Source organism: Hyaena hyaena, unplaced genomic scaffold, assembly GCF_003009895.1.
Source record: "Hyaena hyaena isolate Hyena2069 unplaced genomic scaffold, ASM300989v1 scaffold_80, whole genome shotgun sequence".
In the NCBI taxonomy this organism is placed as follows: Eukaryota; Metazoa; Chordata; class Mammalia; order Carnivora; family Hyaenidae; genus Hyaena; species Hyaena hyaena.
This window is the reverse complement of record NW_024080712.1, coordinates 6,801-30,868: the sequence shown is the minus strand read 5'-3', so window position 1 is coordinate 30,868 and position 24,068 is coordinate 6,801. Positions and strand designations below refer to the sequence as shown.

Sequence of the window (24,068 nt, the reverse complement as noted above, 5' to 3'; positions counted from 1 at the left end):
ATGGCAATGCCATCTGAGGCTCTTCCCCCTCGATCCCTTCCTCTTCTCCCCTTCCCTTTCGGAGAGGGACCCTGCCTGCCCCTGCATCCGTGCCTTCGTCCTGCATAGAAACCTCTCCTGGCACCGCCCGGCACCCATCACTGCATCTTGCCTTTTGCTTCTTGGTGGACCCAGACCGAGATGCTATAGAGGTTTGGTCAAGGAGGGTCTTTCCTTGATCTGTCATTTGACCTTATTTCTGTTCCAGTGAAATAAACTGGCCGATGATACATTTGAGTAGAAATGGCGCATGTCTTCCTAATTAAAAGGATGCTGCATCACTTCATTACCTTCTGAGAAGATCAACCGCGGAGCAGCTAGGAACATGCGAGAGTTTAGACTCGGTGCAGGGATGGTTCCCAGGCCTAATGCGGGCATCGGAGAGCAAGCAGTGGAAGAGACCACCACGGAGAGCCAGCTTGGAATTGGGGGTGTTGACGTCAATCTTATCGATGGCATATCCCTTACTCCAACTGGATTTGGAGGCGTGGAGACACCTTCCCGACGAGGTGATGGTTTAGAGCAGGGTTCTTCAACCTGGGCACCACTGCTCTGGGGCCTGGGCACCACTGGGATCTGGGGCCGGGCCGTTCTTCGGGAGGGAGCAGTCTCGGGCCTTGTAGGAAGTTTATGGCAGCCTCCGTGACCCGCCGTACACTAGATGCCAGTGTTACTCCATCGGCTTCTCAAGTGAGGACAACCCAAAATGTCCTCTAGACCCTTGTGAAATGTCCCAGGGGGTGGGGGATGGGGCGGGGGACAAAGCCGCACCTGGCTGAGCATAATTTAGATTAAAATGGTCATGAATTGGGGCGCCTGGGGGGCTCAGTCAGTTAAGCATCCGACTTCGGCTCAGGTCACGATCTCACGGTTCGTGGGTTTGAGCCCCGCGTCGGGCTCTGTGCTGACAGCCAGCTCAGAGCCTGGAGCTTGTTTCAGACTCTGTCTCCCTCTCTCTCTGCCCCTCCCCTGCTCATGCTGTCTCTCTCTCTCAGAAATAAAACATTAAAAAAATTTTTTTTAAAAAATGGCCATGAAAGAATCTTACCATTGCATCATGCCTGTGTTTCTGCATTTTGCATGCGGAGATACTGTTTTTCCAGGTGTTTCTCTTAAAGCTTTGCTGTTTGGATTTCTGGGCCAGAAGGAGGAAATGGAAGAAATGCTTTGGCGGGCCCTCCTCGTCCGTCATAGCCTTCCTTCCTTCTTACTCACACTTGCTTGGGCTTTTGGTTTGTTTGCTTGCTTTCCTCTTCCTATTGAGAAATAACCATTGTCTTACCAAAGTGCCTTAGGCTTGCAGTTTATTTTCCTAGTGCACCAACATGATCAGTGTATACTTTTCCGTAACAGATAAGAAAAAATACCTTTTGACATGTGGTTTATACTAGCCGGACGGGATTTAAAAAGGCATTTCCAGGGGGGTTTGTTTTATGAAGCATCACAGGACACTTCATGTTCCGAGCCATCGCTCGAGTTCTAGAGGGGGGCTAAATCCTCTTTCAGGCGAAGGACTGTGAGGCGGTGTCCCCGGGACTTCTGTTTCCTGGAGGACTTTCTGTGGCATGAGGGCAAAGCAGTTAACTCCGTAAGCATCCTCTTGACTAAGCCTACCCGGGGTGGGGGTGGGGGGGCCGAAGCTTAATTAGTGTTTGTAAAACATTTTTGAGATGGAAAACACCATTAGCTCAAACCACTGCTATGCAAAGTGTTATTTTCCAAACCCCACCCACACACTAGCCTCGGTCTCAACTAGCCCTGAGGGAGACGGAGAAGCCTAGAAGTACCCGAGGGTGACAGAGATGACGGAGGTCCTAACGGGCCTCGACTCCCGGCGCCAGGCAAGGTGGCGCTTGCGATAATGACACAGCCAGCAGCTGGCTCGCTGGCTGTAGTCCTGTATCCGGAGTGGGCTTCAGCAACTAATTATTCATGTGCGTGAATAATGGAAACGCTTCGATTTGTTTTCCGCCTTGGAGGTTGCTGAAATGGGAAATCGACACGATTTCAAATCCAGGGTGGGAACCCGGAGACAGCCAGCCAGCTGGTGAGGGTGAATCTGCTGGGAGATTCCCAAAGTACGGGATCTGGTCGGAGGTCACGAGGGCCCCCAGGGATGTCCCACACGGGGCTCCAAAGTCTTGGTGACATCCCCTCAGGGCACGGCCCGTTTCCGAGTCAGAGGACTGGGGCAGAAATCCCATGGATCTGAGGAGCTTGCAGTTCCTAAAGCCCAAAGGCCAAGCCAAGCTGAGCTGAGGACGGGTCCCTTCCTCTGGGCTGACCTGGTTTTGTGAGCAGAGTGACCTAGCATCTGGCCCTCGCTTCAGCTTCTGCGGCCCGGCACCCCTGCGTTGCGGACAACGTGGGTGGCCAAGTGTCGGGCCCCGGTGACTGAGCACAGCCGGAGGGAGCTGAGCCTCGGAGCCGCACCACCTCACGACGCCTCAGGAGGGGCGTAGGAGCTGCTGGAACACCCATCGGGCCCCCCCCCCCCCCCCCCCCCCCCCCCCCCCCCCCCCCCCCCCCCCCCCTCCCTGTCCGAACCAATTCCAACCAGGGGAGNGGCCCGGCACCCCTGCGTTGCGGACAACGTGGGTGGCCAAGTGTCGGGCCCCGGTGACTGAGCACAGCCGGAGGGAGCTGAGCCTCGGAGCCGCACCACCTCACGACGCCTAGAAGACGGCGTAGGAGCTGCTGGAATGTGACTCGGGCCCGGCCCCCCCCCCCCCCGCCCCCGGACTGTGGAGCCCCGCTCCTCCCTCCCTGTCCGAACCAATTCCAACCAGGGGAGTCCGTCTGCCCCAACTGCCACTCCTTGTGTCTGGAGACTCATCTCGACTACCTTCAAGTGCAAAATCCTTAACAAATAGCAGAGATGAGGAGACGGGAAATGGAGTGAACTGGTAAAAATTCACATTTGTTTGCAAGTCTCTTCTAACGTCCTGAAATGGAAGACTTTGATGTATTTTATCCTTTAATAGTTTGGGGGAAGCGCTGTAAAGGTTTTGTGAGAATTTAAGCTTGGTAGTAAGCTTCGAGTCCTCTCAGAATTTCCCTCCCATTCCAGTGTTGGTCATAAAGGGACATGATTTTGCATCAAGTCATGGTCCCTGTGGCATTACTACAAGGAGCCACTGGGCTTTAAACCGCAGAGTGCCGGGGGCACCTGGGTGGCTCAATCGGTTGGGTGACCGACTTCGGCTCAAGTCATGATCTCACGGCTCGTGAGTTCGAGCCCCGCGCCGGGCTCTGTGCTGACAGCTAGCTCAGAGCCTGGAGCCTGTTCCAGATTCTGTGTCTCTCTCTTTCTCTGACCCTCCCCTGCTCACGCTCTCTCTCTCTCTCTCTCTCTCTCTCAGAAATAAATAAAAACATTTTAAAAAATTAAAAAGAAAATAAAACTAAACCGCAGAGTGCCTCCTCAGGTGCGGATTTGCTGTGCTATGGAATTGAGTAAACTGGGCAAAGACACACAAATTAAGTTACTTTGTTCTCTTTCAAAGACCACCCACTGCATGTCAAATGAAAGCCAAGCTCCTCCCTACGATATACAAGGCCTTGCGCAGTCTGGCCCCCGTACCTCCCGTGGCCACTCGTCCCCATTATGCGCTGCGCTCCATCCACATTGCCTCTTTCTGTCCTCCTGGAAATGCCTTTTTAAATCCCGTCCTCTGTCTACTTGCATTTGCCCTTCCTACAACGCTCACCTGTTCAATCTTCGGCTGTCTCCTTCTTTTCACTAACTTAGCTGTCCTCAGAACTTCCCTGACCACTCAAAGAAGTCCCTTTCCCCAATCACCATCCCCTTACCCTATATCCTTACAGCACTTGTTTTTCTAATTAAACTATGTCTTTATTCGTTTATCATTATATCCACGGTGTCCATTTCATCTATTGTCCAAAATGAGACACCCTTGAGAGTGAGAGCTATTAATAATTATGCTGGGGTCATGAAATCCTGAAATAACGGGGCCACCAGATGGATGGGTCCCTGGAATGGGAACATACTAGAAAATGTAATCTCCCTTAGGGCATGGCTGATCTAGCTTCTTGACTGGTGAGACCCCCAGAGCGTGGAACTGTACCGACTACTGCTAGGTACTTCGTGTTGAATGAAGGACTTCTACGTGCACCAGTTTCCAGGTTTAATTTTTTCCTGGTCATTTTTGCAATTTGTGAGACAGTAAAATATGTGCATATATATTTACAATTTTAAGAGATAGAAATCAGAACACAAAATTATATCGACCTTAGAGTAACTATGTAATATGTATTAATACGGAGGATTAATTTTTCCTTGGTTCTTTATGTGTTTTGGTGGTGGTACAATGGTTGGCTTTTTCAGCCTCTCGACTCTATGACAATATTGTCCGCAGAATTTTCCAAAACTGAAAGAAAAAAAAAAAAGTGGGGAAAAAGAAAGAACGTTTCCTTAACTAGCATGTTGGACACTGAGCTACATTTTCAGCGTTGGTGTACCTACTTCATGAACTGCAAGCTCCTCATCCACCTCTGTCCAGAAGCATGACACCCCTGCCACAATCCATGCCGGCAAAATGCTTGTCACCCCTTTGCCCTTCTATCAGGGACTTAATTCCAGGAAGAGTCAAACATACTGCCACAGTGGATGATGGCACCTGAATCACACATCCGTGTTGCAAGAAGTCTGGGAAATGGAGTTTTAGCTTTCATGCCTTCACACACCAGAAGAAAGAGAGGTGGTTGAATGAACTGACCCATAATCATCCAACCTGTCAAGAAGCACTCACGTACTTAAAAAAAGTACTGAGTGGGGGCGCCTGGGTGGCTTAGTCGGTTAAGCGTCCGACTTTTGCTTAGGTCATGATCTCGCGGTTCGTGGGTTCGAGCCCCGCGTCGGGCTCTGTGCTGACAGCCAGCTCGGAGCCTGGAGCCTGTTTCAGTCTGTGACTCCCTCTCTCTCTGACCCTCCCCTTCTCATGCTGTCTCTCTCTCTCTCTCCTAGAAATAAATAAAAAAACATTAAAAAAAAAAAAAAGTACTGAGTGATACCGTGCGCACGGACGGGGGTGGAGGCATCTTGTCAAGTTTATCTTCATTAATTTTCCTTCTCTAACATTATTGTCATCTGCAGATTCAACCCTTTCCTTCTCTTTTCCTATGGAATTAGACCTACCCGGGTCTTGCTCCGGGTAGGAGCTGTTCCATGGTGCTAACATGGAGAGTGGCGGTTCCATACTTGGATGAACAACGGCTGTGAGTGGATCTCAGAACGGTTATACCAGGGGAGAATGGAAGTTCACAGGGACCCCACTTGGCTGAATTGAAATTCAGACTAGGTCGCTTCCCTTCATTGGGAGACATCTGTAGCTGGGGGTTTAGGATGGAAACCGAGGGACAAGAAGAATTTTATACTGAATATATGAACAAAAAAGCCAAGTGCATGATGAACAGTCTGGCCAATTAGAAGTACATTTCCTGAGCTATAATGATTCAAAAAGCACTTGAGCACTTGCTTTATTGCTTTTTAATCGGTCTCAGGTTTTCAAACCGAGAGAGCAGGATAGTGGAAAGTGTACTTCACAACTAGACAGCTCAACTAGGCAACTGTGTGACCTTGATTAACCTCTCTGCACTCAGCCCTCTCTCATTCATGGTTGCGGTGGGCTGAATGATCACCAAATTCTTTTGTTTTTTAAAGTTTATATATTTACTTTGAGAGAGAGAAAGAACATGCAGGTGGGGACAGAGAGAGAGAGACAGAGAGAGAGAGAGAGAGAGAGAATCCCAAGCAGGCTCTGGGCCACCAGTGCAGAGCTTGATGTAGGGCTCAAACTCATGAACCATGAGATCATGACCTGAGCTGAAAACAAGTCAGACGCTTAACCGACGGAGCCATCCAGGCACCCCAATGATCACCAAATTCTTACTCAGCTCTCCTTTTGTATATGGTAATGATATAAGCTAAGTAATTTAACAACCGAAAATTAGAGAAGAGATATTCAAGTCCCCATTAAACCCTATCATGTTTCACATATTTTTTCCAACATATCATCTAATGCCTATTCATATCAGGACGGTGATACAAATTTTTTCCCCCAAAATATGTACACCATTATTTCTCTTCCTTGGTTTCTCCAACCCTTTTAACAAAGAATTGGGTCTATGGCCTAGTTTTCTTTAGGAATAACCACATTTCGTATGAAGGAGGTCTGTATTGATGGCTCCAAGATATTAAAAAATAGTTCATAAATGTGGGCCTGAGATTCCTGGTGCAAATGTCATTAAGAAGAAACTGAATATGAGAAAATACAATTTTGAATAATATTTAATAGTCATTGAATGTCATAATTCTTCTAACAAATCAAATAGTTCCAAAAATTAAAAAAAAAAAAAAAAAAAAAAGCATTCCATTTCTTTCATTTGCACGGCCACCAACGTTGCGAGAGATGCCATCAGCTCTTGAGTGGATATGTACAAACTCCTGTCATCATTAGTGTCGTTAGGAACATCACCATCTCATCCCAGAATACCTTAAAAATCTGAAGAGAAACAATGTATTGTAGATACATGGGATCTTACGTGGACACCCGTAAAATCTTGTGGTAACCAACACGGTTAAGGACATACGACTCCTTGTCTGAACAGCTAGAATATCCTAAGGCCATTAGCATGGTAAGGGACAGATCAACTCTTACCTGGACACATGTACGATTCAAAGGTCAGCACTCTAGCTACAGACATGATCATCATCTGCCTGCAGACCAGTAAAAGCCCCACGGTCACCAGTATAATCGGACAAATACCATCTCTTACCTGGATACCTAGAAATGTGCAGGGGATTCAAGATCACAGTAGGGGCGTGTCGTCTCTTGCTTGGATAACTGCAAATCCCACGGTCGTTATCTGGATTAGGGCCACCATCAGCTCTTACCTGGACACCTACAAATTTCCAAGAAAAAACACCTTAGTTAGAGATGCCTTCACAGTGTGACAGGGTATCTGCAAAATTTCCCCGATCACTACTTACAGCATAAGAATACTGACAAATAAACACGGCCACTATGTTGGCTTAAAACACCGACCCTCTCTACCTGGAAATCTGCACAATCTCACGAGCTCCAGCTCTGGTATAAACACCACTGTCTTGTACTTAAGTGCAAGTAAAACTTTGCCTTTAATACCACACGAGGTTCTCCACCATCTCTTAAATGGAATCTACAAAAGCCAAAGAGAGAACAGCGTTTGCAGATAATTCTATAACCTGGATACCTGAAAACCTACTGAGCACTGCAGACTTACAGGTAACCATAACATCTATCCAGATACCTGCAAAGTTCCAGGGACGAGACCTTGAATAGAGCCATGATCTCTTCTTGAGCGGGTGTGTCTGCGAAAATACAAATCAGGAGATGATGGTTCAACTAACAATAGTACGTATTTATTTATTCACTCACTCATTCATTCACGCATTCAACTTTATTCTTTCACTAGCACAGGTTGAAGTTATTCATTCACTCATATGTAGTACATTTGATCTTTCTCGTTGAAGGAATCTGAGCAAGATTTTTTTCCATAGGCAGCTCTTGGAAATGGAAAATATCGTTACGTAACTGGAATAGGTCATTCTTCCCTGGGATTGTTTTTGAATCCCCTTATATATATGTATAGTTAACATACAGTGTAGTATTAATTTCAAGTGTACAATATAGTGACTTAAAAATTCCATACGTCACCCAGTGCTCATCATGACCATAGTATTTACTTTGGGATTTTTCTGGTTTCTAATCAAGAGATGATGTAAGGTCTTCCATCATCTCTTGATTGGATTCTATACAAATTCATGGTTTGACTCTGTTAGGAATACATGTGTTTTCTGAACAGCTGCAAAATCCCATTCAATTTATGAGGCCTATCAAATCTACCTAGAAACTTGCAGAAGTTCAAGGTCAACTCTCAGTCAGAGACACCATACTGACTCGACAAGAGTACTGTGAGAATCTCCGGTCAATAAACAGGAGGCGGACAAAATGGTAAACTACCTGGGCACTTCTGTAGTCTCTGTCACTACCGAGGCTTTACAAACGTTACATCTAAGCTTTAAAATAACACGGGCTGGGGCATTTTATTTCTTGAGTTCGGCTCAGCTCATGATCTCACGCTTTGGGAGTTTGAGCCCTGCACTGGGCTCCATGCTGACAGTGTGGATCCTGCTTGGGATTCTCTCTCTTACCCTCTCTGCCCCTCCTCTGCTCATGCGCGCTCTCTCTCTCTCTCTCTCTCTCTTTCAAAATAAATAAATAAAATAAAAAATTTTTTTAAAAAAGGGCTACTGCTTACCAGCATTGATTGACAATATCATTTCTTAGCGGAATACCTGAAAAAAATCAGCAACACAGAGTTAGGAACACCATCTGTACTTATCTAGATATTCTGAATATTAGATGGCCTACTGCATGGAAAAGACTATCATCATCACTTACCCAGATCCAAGCAAAATCCCTTTAATGATCTGCATGAGGCTTACCATGGTATCTTAACAGTGACCTGAAAAACACACTTTGATTACCTGGACCCCAGTAAAAACCTTGTCCCTCATATCACTGCAGGACTCATTAAGTCTACCTGGAACCTTAGGTAGGCTGATCTCACCATAAGAGACACCATTATCTCTTGAATGCTCACTGCATGCGTGCGCGCGCGCGTACACACACACACACACACACACACACACACACACTCACACACGAGTGGGGGAGGGGCACAGAGCAAGGGAGAGAGAATCCCAAGCAGGCTCTACACTGTCAGTGTGGAGCCCAGTGCGAGGCTTGAACTAACTGTGAGATCATGACCTGAGCCGAAATCAAGAGCCAGACGCTTATCTGACTGAGCCAACCAGGCGCCCCCAAACATCATCATTTCTTACCTGAAAACCTGCAAAAAAACCCCATCCCATGATCAAACGAGAACAAACGTCACTTACTTCAGTATATGGAGACTGGATGGTGTCTGCTGTGAGGAAGGTACACGTCATCACTTACCTGGATACCAGGAAGGCCTATCACTAACCATTAGGTTCACCACGATCACGGGACATGGACCTGAAAAACACAGTATGACCTACGTATAAGGGCACAGCCTGTTCTATCAGGACATCTGCAAATAATCTTCATCCCTTTTGTCACCGTGAAACATCAGCCATACCAGAATGCCCGTAGTATTCCAAGCTCAAGATCACGGTCAGCTGAGACAACATTTCCTTAACAGGATGCCTGCAACATTTCCATGGTCACTACTGTAGCTGGAAACATCATCATAACTGCCTGGATAGGACACTACTCAACACTCACAGAGATCAACAAAACTTCCCTCTAAAACATAAGAAATGAAAAGTCATGGTTTCTCCACAGGCAAGGGATCTATCAGTTCCTACCTGAACGTCCCTGCAGACGTCATGGTAGCAAGTGTCAGGGACACCACCATCACTCGGCTAGCTATCTGAAGACCAGACGGCCTGTGCTGTGGTTCAGGCCCACACCATCCCCTACCTGCATACCAGCAGCATCCCCATGAATGACCAGTGTTACGTTCACTGTGAGCTCTTGACAGGAATCTGAAAAAAATTTATGAAACATATGTTTAAGGACACAGCTTTTTGCTACCAGGACACCTGCAAGCAACTTTGGTCCCTTCACCATTATGACACAAATCCACTCTGCCTGGATACTTGTAATGCTCCAAGGTCAACATCAATGTCAGAAAACTATCATTTCTTGATTGGACCCTTGTAAAAATCCTATGGGTAGTACGATGGTGGGAAAACCATGATAAATACCTGTATACCTTTAATCTCTTAACATTCCTAGTGTTAAATACAAGTTTTATCTAAGACAGCAAAGTAAAAATTTGTAGTCTCTAGAATTGGTAAGGATTCTTACATCTTACCTGAATGCCTGCAACAAAATCACGGCAACAGGAAGTGTCAGCACAGGTTATCACTTACCTAAATATGGGAAGATCAGGGGGTCTATGTCGTGGATTAGGCCCAGAGCATCACTTACCTTAATACCAGTGATGTCTCTGCATTAATTGGAATAGACAGGCTCACTGTGATCTCTTGGCATGTTCTGAAAAACATATGGTGGTTTATGTTTGGAATATGTCTCATTCTACCCATGCACCTGCGAATTTTCTCATCACTTGTATCATTTGGAGACCCATAAACATTACCTGGACACTTCCAGAACTCTGAGGTTAAACCCTAGTAAGATACACCTTCCTCTCTTGAAGGAATACCTGCAAATATTCCATGGTTAATAATGCAGTTAGAATAATATGATAAATGGCTTAGATATGTGACACACAAGTATGAGTGAGAAATACACATCATCTCCATATAAGAAAACAATAAAAACTACTGCTTGCTAGTATTATTAGGGTCAAATCAATTTATTTTTTAAAATATAATTTAATGTCAAGTTGGCTAACATACAGCGTAGACAGTGTGCTCTTGGTTTTGGGGGTAGATTCCCGTGATTCATCACGTACATACCACACCCAGTGCTCATCCCAACAAATGCCCTCCTCAGTGCCCATCACCCACTTTCCCCTCTAGTGGGAAACCCACAACCCTCAGTTTGTTCTCTGTACTTAGGAGTCTCTTATGGTTTGCCTCCCCCTCCCCTCTCTGTTTATAAATTTTTCTACCTTCCCCCATGGTCAGGGTCAAATTAATTTAACTTCTACTTGAAAAAAGCAAGGGAAGTAGGAGTCTTTAAAACAATTACATAGATATTTGCAAACAAGAACATGTGTGAGTTAATATTACATCACCTCATACCTGTGTACTATCAACGACCTGAACAGGATGCCTGGAAAAATATATGGTAACACAAATGTTAGGGACACCAGCATCACTTCCTTATATGTATGAAGATCATATAATCTGTACTGTGGGTTAGGCCCACACTATCACTTACCTCAGTACCTGCTATGTACACACCATTAATTACCATTAACAGGCTCATAGTGAGGTCTTCACATGAACCTGAAAAAAAAATTGTGGAAAATGTGGTTGGTACACATCTTATTCTAGAGGGACACCTGCAGATTCTTTGGTCAACTGTATCATTGAAATTCATCAACGTTACCTGGATAATGGCAGAAATCTGGGGTTAAACCCTAATAAGAGACACCTTCCTCTTGAAGGGATACCTGCAAAAATGCCACAGTCAATAATGCGGTGATGGGCAGTATGAACAATTTCCTGGATATCCGCCTATTTACAAGTGTATAAAAACACATAATCTCTGAATAAGAATATAGTAAAATCTCATGCTTACTAGTGCTATTTGGGTCAAGTTAATTTCTGAACTGCATACATGCCAAAAACATAGGTAATATGGTGTTGAAAACATCATTTACATATATGAAAAACAAGCAGCTATTGAGTTAATGCCACACAATCTCATACCTGAATACTAGGAAAGGACTTAGCAGGGCACTTGCCAAAAAAAATAAACAAAAAAAGACAACCAAAGTGACACTGTGTTAGGGAAACCATACTCACTCACCTAGATTATCTGAAGATCACATGGTCTGTGCTGAGGTAAGACCCACTTTATCACTTACTTGGTTGCTAGAAAGGTCCTGCTAATGACCACTGTTAGGTGCACCATGATTTCATGACAGCTGGAATCTGAGAACACAATGGACAAGTACATTGAAGGACAAACATTGTTTTATCTACAAAAAAATTTTTAAAAATCCTACAAATAATCTTCATCACTTCCATCACTGCTATCAAGACTACTTGGATCCTGGTAGAGTTTAAAGGTAAACACCTGTGTTAGAGACACCATCATCTGTTTTCCGAAGAGCTACTGAAATCTTCGTGAATTCCATGGTGTGGAACAGTTGAGTGAGTGGCCAGGCCACCTACATACCCCTCACTCACTACTAAGGTTAAATATACGTTGTATCTAAACTCTAAAGTAACAGAGGCTAACGCGTGCTAGCACTGGTTGGGACATCATAACAGTAACTGCAAAAAACCCGTGGTGACACAAATGTTAATAGCACCATTAACACTGAGATACCTGAAGGTCAGATGGTCTGATCTTCACTTACCTGATACAAGCAAATTCCCTTTAATAGTCTTTAAGAGGTTCACCATAATCTCTTGACAGGAGTCTGCAAAACACATTGTGGCAAATGTGTCTATAGTCACACCTTCTATACCTGGACCCAGAAAATAATCTTGCTGACTGTCATCACTGCAGAACCCATCAACTCTGCTTAGACTCTTGCAATACTCTATGCCATCGTTCGAGAGAGCATCTCTTGACTGCTCTCCTTAAAAATGCCAGGGTGATTACTGTTACTCACAGCTCAATCATAATTATGTGGCTGTCTGTAAACTGCTCAACAATCATATGGTCAAACAGTTTTCTCTAACACATAAAAAGCAGTAGGATAATATGGCTGCTAGAATTTGTTAAGGGCTCTGTAATTTCTTATCTGACTACCTATAAAAAAGTCATGGTAATGAGAAATGTGAGAAACACAACACTTACATAGATATATGAATGTCATATATAGAGATGGCACGTAGGCCCACACTATCACCTACTTCCATACAACGATGTCCAATGGTAACTACCAATGACAGGTTTACCATGATATGTTGACACAAATATGAAAAACATATTTGGGTGACTCACAGCTCAGGTCTTGATCTCACAGTCATGAATAGGTGTGAAGGCTCCATGTTAGGTGTGAAGCCTACTTTAAAAAAATCTCATTGTTACCAGTATTACTAGGGAGAAATTAATTTCTTACCTATAAACATGGCAAAAACTAGAAATATAAGAGTCTAATGTTAATTAATTACAATGTTAATTTTGTAGATAGTGAAATGGAGAAGGTCTCTAATGAGTCATTGTCACATCATCTCCTAGCTGTACACTAGCAAAGACCGTAACAGTTATACGTGCAAAGAAAACAACACAAACCATGTAACACTGTGTTGAGAGAGAACTATCCTCACTTACCTAGATATGTGAATATCGAATGATCTGTGTTGGGGTTACACCCACGTTAGCACATACCTGATTATCAAAGTTCAACTCACAATCATGTATAGGTTCAGTATATCACGACTTCTGGAAACTGAAAAACAAATGTTTAGGGACTTAATGACCGTTAGTTTTATTTGTGAGAAATAAAAACAAAACAAAACACGGTACCAACAAATCATTTTATAGTCACATCATTAAGGGAATCACCAATACTATCTGGATCTTTCAAAAGTTCAATGTCAACATCAGTGTTAGAGACAGATCATCTCTGAGTACCTGTAGAAATCTCAAGGTCAGTACTGTTGACTTAGCTGTACATCTTCATATCCTTCTGTCATTGCTCAGGTTAAGCACATATTACATGGGAACTCTAAAAAAATAGTAATAAGGGCTAATACTTACTAGCACACAATTAATTAATTCCAACCATGGTCAAGATCATTATCAGATACAACATTTCATTATGAAACAAATGCAAAATTTCCATGGTTACTGCTAGGGTTAGGAATATCATGATAATTACCTAAATATGGCAGCCCCTCATTACTCACAGGGATAAAATAAAATTTTCTCTAAAATATAAAAAGGAAAAAACTCATGGTTTCCAGAATTGCTAAGGACTATCATTTCTCATCTGCATACCTTAAAAAAAATTCATGGTAACAAGAAGTGTAAGGACACTCCCCACTAACCTAGCTGTATGAAAATCAGATGGTATGTGCCATGGTTTAGACCCACAGAATCACTTACCTCCATTCCAGTAATGTTTCACAGTAACTATCATTGCTAAGGTCACTGCGAGGTCTTCTCATTAACCTGAGAAAACACATCATGGAAATTGTTTTGGGTACATGAATTATTCTACCTCCACACTTGCAAATTCCCTTGATCGCGTGTATCATTTTGAGACCCCTCCGTGTTTCTTGGATACTTACTTGCAGAACTCCAAGGATAAACCCTGTGAAGAGACATCTACTTCTCTTGAAGGGACACCTGAAAAAAATTCCCCAAGGTCAATAGAATGATGATAGTAATAGGATAAATTACTTGGATTATACATTATCTCTAAATAAGAATATGAAAAACCTAAGTTTTACTAGTATTATTAGGGTCAAATTAATGTCTTAACTGCATATACACCAATTGAAGATAAATAGGAGTCCTGAACATTAATCACATAGATATCTGAAAATAAAAACTAGCAGCAAAGAGCTGAACAAGATATGTGCAAACAAACACGGTGACACAAGTGTTAGAAACATCTTCCTCATCCACCTTCACACTGAAGAGCAGATGGTTCCATTAACAAACAAAAACATTGTGAGGTTGACTGTATTTTCTTGATAAGAAACTGAAGAAACACATAGGATGGATATGTTTACAGACACGACTTGCTCTACCAGGGCACTTGCCAATAACCCTCTGCACTTCCGTTATTATGGAGCACATCAACTCTACCTCGATACTTGCATCAACTCAGGTCAACAGCTTCAACAGAAGGAAGCCATCATGTCTTACCTGGACATTTGCAGAAATACTGTGCTTACTACTGGGGTGGGAAATGAACAGTTATGGATACAATCAACTTTCAAAACTCACAGGGTTAAACATTTGTGTCTAAAATGTAAAGGGTATAAAGTCAAGGTCACTAGATTTGGTAAGGACTATTTCTTACCTGAATACCTGTAACAAAATCATAGTAACAAGAAGTGTTAGGGCCATAATCCCTTACCTGCGCATCGGATCAGATGATCTGTGCTGTGGTTCAGGCCCACATCATCACTTACCTCAACACCTCTATGTGCCTCATTTACCATGATGGATACACTCCCCATGATGTTTTTACAGGAACCTGAGAACACAGCATAGAAAACTTGTTCCCTACACATTTTTTATTCTACTTGGACAACTGCAAATTCTCTTGGTCAGTGTATTATTTTGGGACCCTTTTAACATTACTGGGTAATATGCAGACCTCAAAAGGTTAATTCTAGTTAGATTTCCCTTCATCTTTTGAGGGGATACCTGCAAAGATCCTGTGGTCATTATCATGGGTATGGAATATATGACAAATTAGCTGGATAGATAACGGACTATAGGTCCATTGGTATGAGTGTAAAAACACATACTATCTCCGAATAAGGAGACAGTAAAACCTCATGCTCACTACCACCGTTAGGGACAAATTCATTTCTTCTTTTTTTTTTTTTTTTTAAATGTTTTATTTATTTCTTAGAGGGAGAGAGAGAGAAAGACACAGCACGAGCAGGGGAGGGTCAGAGAGAGAGGGAGACACAGAATCTGAAATAGGCTCCAGGCTCTGAGCTGGCTGTCAGCACAGAGCCCGACATGGGGCTTGAACCCACAAACTGAGAGATCATGACCTGAGCCGAAGTCGGAAGCTTAACCAACTGAGCCACCCAGGCGCCCCAACAAATTCATTTCTGAACTGTGTATATGCCGAGATTAAAGGTCTAGGAAACATTAATTACCTATATCTGAAGATAAGAAATCCCTAATGACTTATTGTCACATCATCTCATATTTTTATACTAGCAAAGACCTTAGATAGGTACGAGTAGAAAAACTTACCTAGACGCCTGTTATATGCCTCCCCCACTGTTAAGTTTAAACACCCATTGAACGTAAACTCTAGAGTACTAAAGGCTAATGCTTACTACTAACATTGGTTGGGACAATATCATTTTTTAACTGAATACACACAGAAAAACATGCTATCACAAATGTTAGGCCCATCCATGCTAACTTAAATATTTGAAGACTGGATTGTTTGTAAGGTGCTTTAGGCTCCTATCATCTCTCACCTGGCTGCGAGCAAAGTTCTGTTAATGGTCATTATGAAGTACACCATGATTTCTTGACTGGAACCTGAAAGACACATTATGATAAAGGTGACTATGGACATACTTCTCCTACCAGGATCCTCCAAATAACATTGCTCAGTTTCGTCATTGCAGGACCCATCAACTCTACCTGGATTCTTGCAGTATTCCACAGTCTACACCACTGTCAGAAACACCATCATCTCTTGAATAATTACCAGTAAAAATACCATGGTCACTAGTGTGATGCACAACTTCGTGATCGTTATATGGATACCCACAAACTGATCAACACTCACATGGTTAAACATAAGTTTCCTCTAGAGTAGATAACAGTAGGATAACATGATTTCTAGAACTGGTAAAACATGATCATTTCTTACCTCAAAAAGAATCACACAGTAAAACAAGCTAAGGCAATCAGCACCTTACCTATTACACACACACACACACACACACACACACACACACACACACACACAGAAATCAGAGGGTCTGATGCGGTAAAGATACACATTACCACATACCTTGAGACAAGAAACGTCCCCCATCAGCGACCACTGTTAAGTGCTTCATGATCTTGAAGGAACCTGACAAATACATCATGGTATATGTGTAAAGGGATGTGACTTGCTGTAACCAGAACACCTCTACATAACCTTTGTCACTTTCACTATTATGAGAACATCACCTCTACCTGAAAGCTCGCAGTCCTCCAAGATCAAGACCACTGTCGTCAGGTAAGACAATATTTCATTATAGGACACCTGCAAAATTTCCAAGGTCATTACTATGGTTGGAAACGTCATGGTAAATATCTGGCTATGGCAATCCTTTAACACTCACAGGGCTAAACAAACATCTTTTCTAAAATACAAACAGTAAAAACTCACAGTTTCTAGAATTAGAAAGGACTATCAGCTCCTACCTGAATACTTGTAAAGAAATCAGGTAACAGCTCATAGAGACACCATCGTCACTTCCCTGGCTCTCTGGAGACTGGATGTCCTGAGCCGTGGTTTAGGGCCACGCCACATCCTCACTTACCTGCGTAACAACAACATATCCGCCCCTATTAATGATTGATGCCAAGTTCATCAGGAGGTCTTGACAAGGATCTGTAAAACACGTTATGAATTCGGTGTTAACGGAAACAACTTTTTCTACCATGACATTTGCAAATGAGATTATTCATCTCATCATTATGGAACAAACCAACTCTGAGTACTGGTTAATTAAAAGTTAGCAACAATGTCAGAAAACTACCAGTGTGTGGACACTTCTAAATATCTTATCAATAGTACTATGGATGCAACACAAGATAAATACTTGTATATATGTAATGCCACAACACTCACAGTGTTCGACCTAAACCTTCCCGAAATATAAAAGTGAACACTTGTGTTTTCTAGAACTGGTAAAGCCATCATTTTCCCCCCTGAATACTTGCAAAAAAGAAAAATCATGGGAACACGGAGTGTTAGGGCACTTCATCACTTACCCAGGCATATGAAAACCAGATGGTCTGGGCTGGGCCCACATCATCGCTTACCTTCCTACCACCAGTGTCTCACACGAACAACTATTGACAGACTCACCATAATGTCCTGAAGTGAATCTGAAAAACACATTGTGGAGATTTTGTTTACAACTTATTTAATCCATACACCTGCAAATGCTCTTGGTCACTTGTATTGTTTTGGGATCCATCGACACTACCTGGGTACTTGCAGAACTCCAAGCTCAAAGCTAGGAAGAGATTGGTTCCCCTCTGAAGGGGTACCTACAAGAAAGCCATGGTCAATAATGCTGTGATGGACAAGATTCTCAATTACCTCAATACCTGCATATCCTTCTATCACTACTCATTTTCAAAACACAGGATCTAGAGAGTGAGAAAACTCTCATTCTTACTAGTATTCTAGCAATACGTTAATTTCTTTCCAGAGTACTTGCCAAAACAACGTAAATGTCAGAACCTTAAACACGTTAATACGTGGATATCTAAAAATAGGAACGTCTCTAAGGAGTCAATGTCACGTTATTGCATACCTGTGTACAAGCAAAGACCTTAAAAGGGTATCTGCAAATAAGCACAGTGACACAGTGTTAGGGACACCATCCTCACTTACCTAGAGACTGGGGATTAGACTGGTCTGCATTTCAGTCAGACCCCCTCTATCACTTACCCGGTTACTAACAAGGATGCGTTAATAACCAGCAGGAGGGTCATTGTGTTCTCCTGTCAAGAACCTGTAAATGCACGAAAAAAACAATGGGTTTGAAATGCAAATTACTCTGCCAGAACACCTAACCATGCCCTTTTCAGTCCTGGTGCTATGGAACGTACCACTCTGTCTCGCATTCGGCCCGTCAACACGGTTGTCAGGAGGGACCGTCACTACTTGACTGGACATCTGCCCAATTCGGTGGTTACTGCTGGGGTGTGAACTCCATGACAATCACCTGTACGAGTACCATCCTTCAACACGGACAGGGCTATCGTGTTTATATTCTCTCAATATAAAAGTGAGAACGCATGGTTTTTATATTGGTAAGGGCCACAATGTCTCTTACCTCAAGACCTGCAAAAATATAATGGTAATGAGAAAACGTTCCTTATGAACATCACCATCGCTTACCTAGCTATCTGGAGCTCAGATGGCCTGAGGTTTAGGCCCACACCCTCTTTTACCTGCAGGCTTGCAGAAAGTTCCCCGTTAATGACCTCTGCTAGGTTCACCAGGATGCCTTGACAGGAACCTGAGAAACACACGGTGAAAGATGTGTTTGGTACAAGTTAATCCTAATGGGCAACTGCAAATTCCCTTGGTCATTTGTATCATCTGAGGACCCATCAATAATACCTGAACACTTGCAAAACTCGGAGGTCAGCCCCTAGTAAGAGCTGTCTTCCTCTCTTGAAGGAATATCTGCAAAAATCCCACTGTAGTAGCACAATGACAAACAATATGATGAATTACCTGCATATCTGAAAGTCCTACTATCTGTTCAACACATATTATCCCTAAACAATAAGGAATTCTCAGGCATACTATGACTGTTAGGGACTGCCGAATTTCTTAACTGCCTACATGCCTAACACTAGGTTACTCTAAGAGCCTAAACAATATCATTAGCCACACAGAGTCCTGAAAATGATGTCTGAGTTGATGTCACATCACCTCATACCTGTTGACTAGCAAAACCTTATCGGCTTATCTGCAAAAAAATGAAAACAGATGTTAGAGACGCCATTCTCACTTGCTTTGATCATCTGAAGATTAGATGGTCTTTACTGGAGTAAAACTCTTTATCCCTTCACTGGTTACTAACAAGATTTTGTTCATGACCTTGATCACATTCATAGTAGTTTCTTGACAAGGAACCTTAAAAAAGAGACCCCAGAATGCACCCAAGGCAACAATGTGATCTGCAAGTGCAACCCAGAAAGAAGTTTGGTCAGCTCCGTCACTGTGGGGACCGTCAGCGTTACCTGGGCCCTGGTGGAGCTTCAGGTTCTACACGGGTATCAGAGACATCATCACCTCTCGACTGACTGCCTGGAAAAATCTTATGGTCAATACCGAGGTATGAAACCTACAAAACTTACCTGCATAGACCTTGGTCACTATTTATGTTAGACACACATGAAACAGAAGCTCTTATGTATTGATTTATTTTTAAGTAAGCTGTAGGCCCACACAGGGCTTGAACTCACAACCCGAGATCAAGAGTCGCATGCTCCACTGACTGGCCGGGTGGCCCTAAACTCTTAATCCTGTGAGAGCTAATGTTTGCTACCACTGTTTGAGGTGCTATTTTTACCAGAATACCTACCAAAAAAAAAGAAAGAAAGAAAAACAAACAAAAAACCCAAACAAAACCGTGGTGACACAAATGTTAGTGATAACATCATCACTTACCTACACATCTCAAGATAGAAGGTCTACAGATGCTTAAGGCACACCATCACTTACTGCAAGACAAGCTCACCACGATCTCTCGAAAGGTATCTGAAAACACATTGTGACAAGTGGGCAGATGGACACATATTTTCCACCAAACACCTGCAAATGACCTCAGTCCCTTCCACCTTATGAGACATCTCTTCTCTCCCTGGATACTTGCAAGTTCTCAAAGGTCTACACCACTGTTAAAAACATCCACACCTCCTAACTGCTGTCAAGGGCCACAGGGTTACTGCTGTAACAGGGAACTCCATAATCATTAGGAAGATACCCACAAGTCACTCAAAACTCACCAGGTTAAACATGTATTTTCTATAACATAAAAGAAGGTACGTGGTTACTATTAATTGATAAGGATACTCTCATTTCTAAATGAAATACCTAAACTAACAAATGGCAAGCAAGAGAAATATGGCAATAAAAAGCATAGGCAAGCTATGACTTCTGTAGTATATGAAAGACACATGGCATGTGCTGTGGCTTAGGCCCACTTTGTCACTTACCTAGGCACCAGCAATGTTCCACATTAACTACCAATAACAGGCTCACCTTACCAGAATGTTCTGACATGAACCTGAAAGTCACATTGTGGAGAGGGAATCCTTCTCCCTCTACACTTGAAATTCGTCTTGGTTACTTGTAAAACTCTCAGATTAAAGCTGAGGAAGACATACCATCCTCTCTTGATGGATACTTACAAAAACTCCATGGTCAATAATGCTATGGTAGACTATGTAATAGAATACCTGTATCATTCTATCACTACAAGTATTAAATACACAGTATCCCAAAACAAGAATACAGAAAATCACATTCTTACTAGTGTTATTGGGGGTATACTAATTTCTTAGGAGAATACACGCCAAAATAAAGATAAATATAAGAGTCTTAAACATTAATAACATAAATATCTGAAAATAAGAATGTCTCTAATAAGAAAATGTCACATCATCTCATACCTGAGTGTAGCAAAGACCTTAAAAGGATACCTGTAAACAAACATGGTAACACCAATGTTAGGGACGTCACCCTCACCTACCCTCAGATGGAAGATCACATGGTCTGGACTGTGGCAGAAAACACTTTATCACTCACCATGTTAACAGCAACGTTCCATTAGTGAATACTATTAGGTCCACTTAGGTTTCCTGACAAGAATCTGAAGAAACACACAGGAAAAATATGTTTAAGAACACAACCCTTCTACCAGAACACCTGTTAATAATCCTTTTTCACTTCCGTTATTATGGAACACATCAGCTCTACTTTGATACTTCCATTAATTCTGGTCAACAATTTCATCAGAAAGACCATCATGTTTTAACTGGACCCCTGCACCAATACGGGGTTTACTACTCGTGTGGAAACTCCTTGACAATGATACATACATTCAAATGTCAACACTCACAGGAATAAATCTCAATTCTCTCCAAAACTTAAAAAGTGTAAAGTCATGATTGTTAGACATGGTAAGGACTCTATCGTCTCTTAGCTGAATACCAGCAACAAAATCATAGTAACAAAAGTGTTAGGGGCACAATCACTTACCCACATATTGGGATCAGATGCCCTATGCTGTGGTTTAGGTCCACATCATCACTAGATACTTCTATATGCCTCATTAAATATGATACAGGAGCCTATCAATCAGGATATCTTCACATAAACCTGAAAAACACATTGTGGAAAATAAGTTCAGCACATGCCGTCTTCTATGTGACCTACAGCAGATTCCATTGCTCAAGTGCATCATTTTGAGATTCATCACCACTAGCTGGATACTTGCACAAGTCCAAGACTAAGCCCTGGGAGGAAATACCTTCTTCTCTTAAAGAGGTTATGTGTAAAATTTCCATGTTCACTATTATGAAGATGGACAATACGATAGATTACCGGCATAGCTGTGGCATATCCTTTATCAGTAGAAGTGTAGGAAACACAATCCCTGAGCAAGTATATGGTACAATATTCTTTTTACCAGTAATGTTAGGGACAAATTAATTGTACTGCATATAAGTCAAAAGTATGTGTAACATATGAGTATTCAAAACCTCATTAATTACATACCTATCTGAAAACAGCGAGGTCTAATGAATCGATGTGACAACATCTCATATCCGTGCAACAACAAAGCCTTTAACATGTACCTACAGAGAAGACATGGGAACGCTGTGGTTAGTGTCTGGGACCCCATCCTCATGTATCTAGACATCTGAAGAACAGCTGATCTCTACAGTGTCACATCCCCAATATCACTTACCTGGTTACTAGCAAATTCTAACTGACAATCACGGTCTGAGTCACTGTGATGTCACTGCTAAAATCTTGAGAAATACATTCAAAAAGTGTGTGGCAAGTTACAACTTATTTACCTGCAAAAAGAAACAGTATATTTACAAATAATCTGGGTCACTTCCATCATTAGGGAAAACCTATCACAACATGGATCTTGGTCGAGCTTGAAGGTCAAAACCATTGTTAGACACACTAACATCTCTTCTAAGAGCGCTCGTACAAATCTCACAGTCAATACTTGATGTGTAACAGGAGAAGTTTCCTGGACCCGCATGTCCCTTTATCACTACCCAGATTCAATACACATTATATCTAAATTTAAATAAATAAGGGCTCACACTTACTAGCACTAGTTGGGACAGTATCATTTCTGAACTGATAACCTGCACAGAAACACGGAAACAGAGCAGTTAGGAACACCATCCACCCTTACCTCAGTATCTCATCATCAATGAGCAGGGTGCTTAAGGCCCAGATTATCACTTACTTGACTATAAGCAAAGTCCCATCAATGATCATTTTGAAATTTACCATGACCACTTGATGGTAATTAAAAACACTTCGTGTAAAATGTGTCTGTGGACACTCCTCTTCTACCAGGACGCTGCACATGACCTTGTTCATTGCGATCAGTGCAGGGCCCATCAGATCTTCCTGGATTGTTGCAATGCTTCAGGGTCTATGTATGCCAAAGACAGACATACCTTCACCCCTTTCTAGTCACCTAGAAAACAACAAGATTACTGCTATACCACAGAACTCCATGATTACGGGTATTCAAAACAGAATTCACCTGACACTCAAATAAACATAAATTTTCTCTGAAATAGAAAACACTAGAATAGCAATATTGCTGTAATTGGTAAGATGCTGTCATTTCTTACCTGATTATCTAAAAAAAAAAACAAACACACGGTAAGCAAGTTTAGTCCATCGATAACACAGATCAAGATATGAGAAGATCAGATGGTTTGAAATGATGAAAGTGAACATCATCACTTATTTGTGGAACAGACATGTCCCCAGAGAATCACTAGTGTGAGGTTCATCATAAGCTCTTGACTAGAAACCTGGAAAACACAATACGATACATGTGTGAAAGGACATAGTTTGTTCTACCAGGATACCGATTAATTAGCTCGGTCATTTCCGTCCTTATGAAAGCATTACATCTGTTTGAATATCTGTACTACCCCAAGGCTAACACTATCATCAGGTAATACAACTTTTACAGATCACTTGCAAAATCTCCATGATCACTATTGTGGTTGAGACATAAAGATGAATACCTGATATGTACCTGATATGTACAATCCCTCATTAACTCAGAGTTAAACTGGAGTTTTTTTAAACACTGAAAACTCATGGTTTCAAGAATTACTAAGGAATCTGTCATTTCCCACTTGAATACTTTCAGAGAATTCATGATAACAGCAAGTGTTAGGGACATCATCAGCACTTACCTAGCTGTCTGAAGATCAGACGGCCAGTACACTGTGGCTTAGGCCACGTCATCACTACGGTGACATCAGCAATATCTCATGTTAGCTACCGTCGATAGGCTCACTGTGATTCGTGGATACGAGTCTGGAAAAATAACACCGTAGAAAATATTTTTGTGCATGACTCATTCTACTTCTACACCTGCACATTCCCTTGATCACTGTATCATTTCAGGACCCATGGATAGTTGCAGAACTTCAAGGTCAATCCCTAGGAAGACACACCTTCATGTCTTCAAATTACTTATAATAATTCCATAGTCAATAAAGTAGTGAAGGACAATATGATAAATTTCCCGGATATCTGCAAATTTGTATATAACTACTATGTTAAGTAATACTATTTCCAAACAAGAA

At 42.3% G+C, this 24,068-nt stretch overlaps 2 long non-coding RNA genes across 7 annotated transcripts; both read right to left on the bottom strand.

The window, feature by feature from the left end:
• Positions 1–6,333: 6,333 nt before the first annotated feature.
• LOC120232928 lies at positions 6,334–8,753 on the bottom strand. Of its 3 annotated transcripts, none has more exons than XR_005528681.1 (5): positions 8,505–8,753; positions 8,362–8,398; positions 7,351–7,411; positions 6,838–7,239; positions 6,334–6,563 (listed from the first exon to the last, which is right to left on the bottom strand). It is a non-coding gene; the product is annotated as an uncharacterized LOC120232928 (long non-coding RNA). The 3 variants fall into 3 exon arrangements; XR_005528680.1 differs by having other exon boundaries at positions 6,838–6,963; positions 7,116–7,239; positions 8,362–8,752; XR_005528679.1 differs by having other exon boundaries at positions 8,362–8,753.
• A 133-nt stretch (positions 8,754–8,886) lies between these two features.
• On the bottom strand, positions 8,887–12,516 carry LOC120232911. Of its 4 annotated transcripts, none has more exons than XR_005528675.1 (8): positions 12,151–12,516; positions 11,172–11,719; positions 11,001–11,068; positions 10,862–10,892; positions 10,252–10,317; positions 9,570–10,148; positions 9,226–9,392; positions 8,887–9,122 (listed from the first exon to the last, which is right to left on the bottom strand). It is a non-coding gene; the product is annotated as an uncharacterized LOC120232911 (long non-coding RNA). The 4 variants fall into 4 exon arrangements; XR_005528676.1 differs by having other exon boundaries at positions 9,226–9,634; positions 10,083–10,148; XR_005528677.1 differs by having other exon boundaries at positions 8,887–9,141; positions 9,226–10,148.
• Between the last annotated feature and the right edge of the window lie 11,552 nt (positions 12,517–24,068).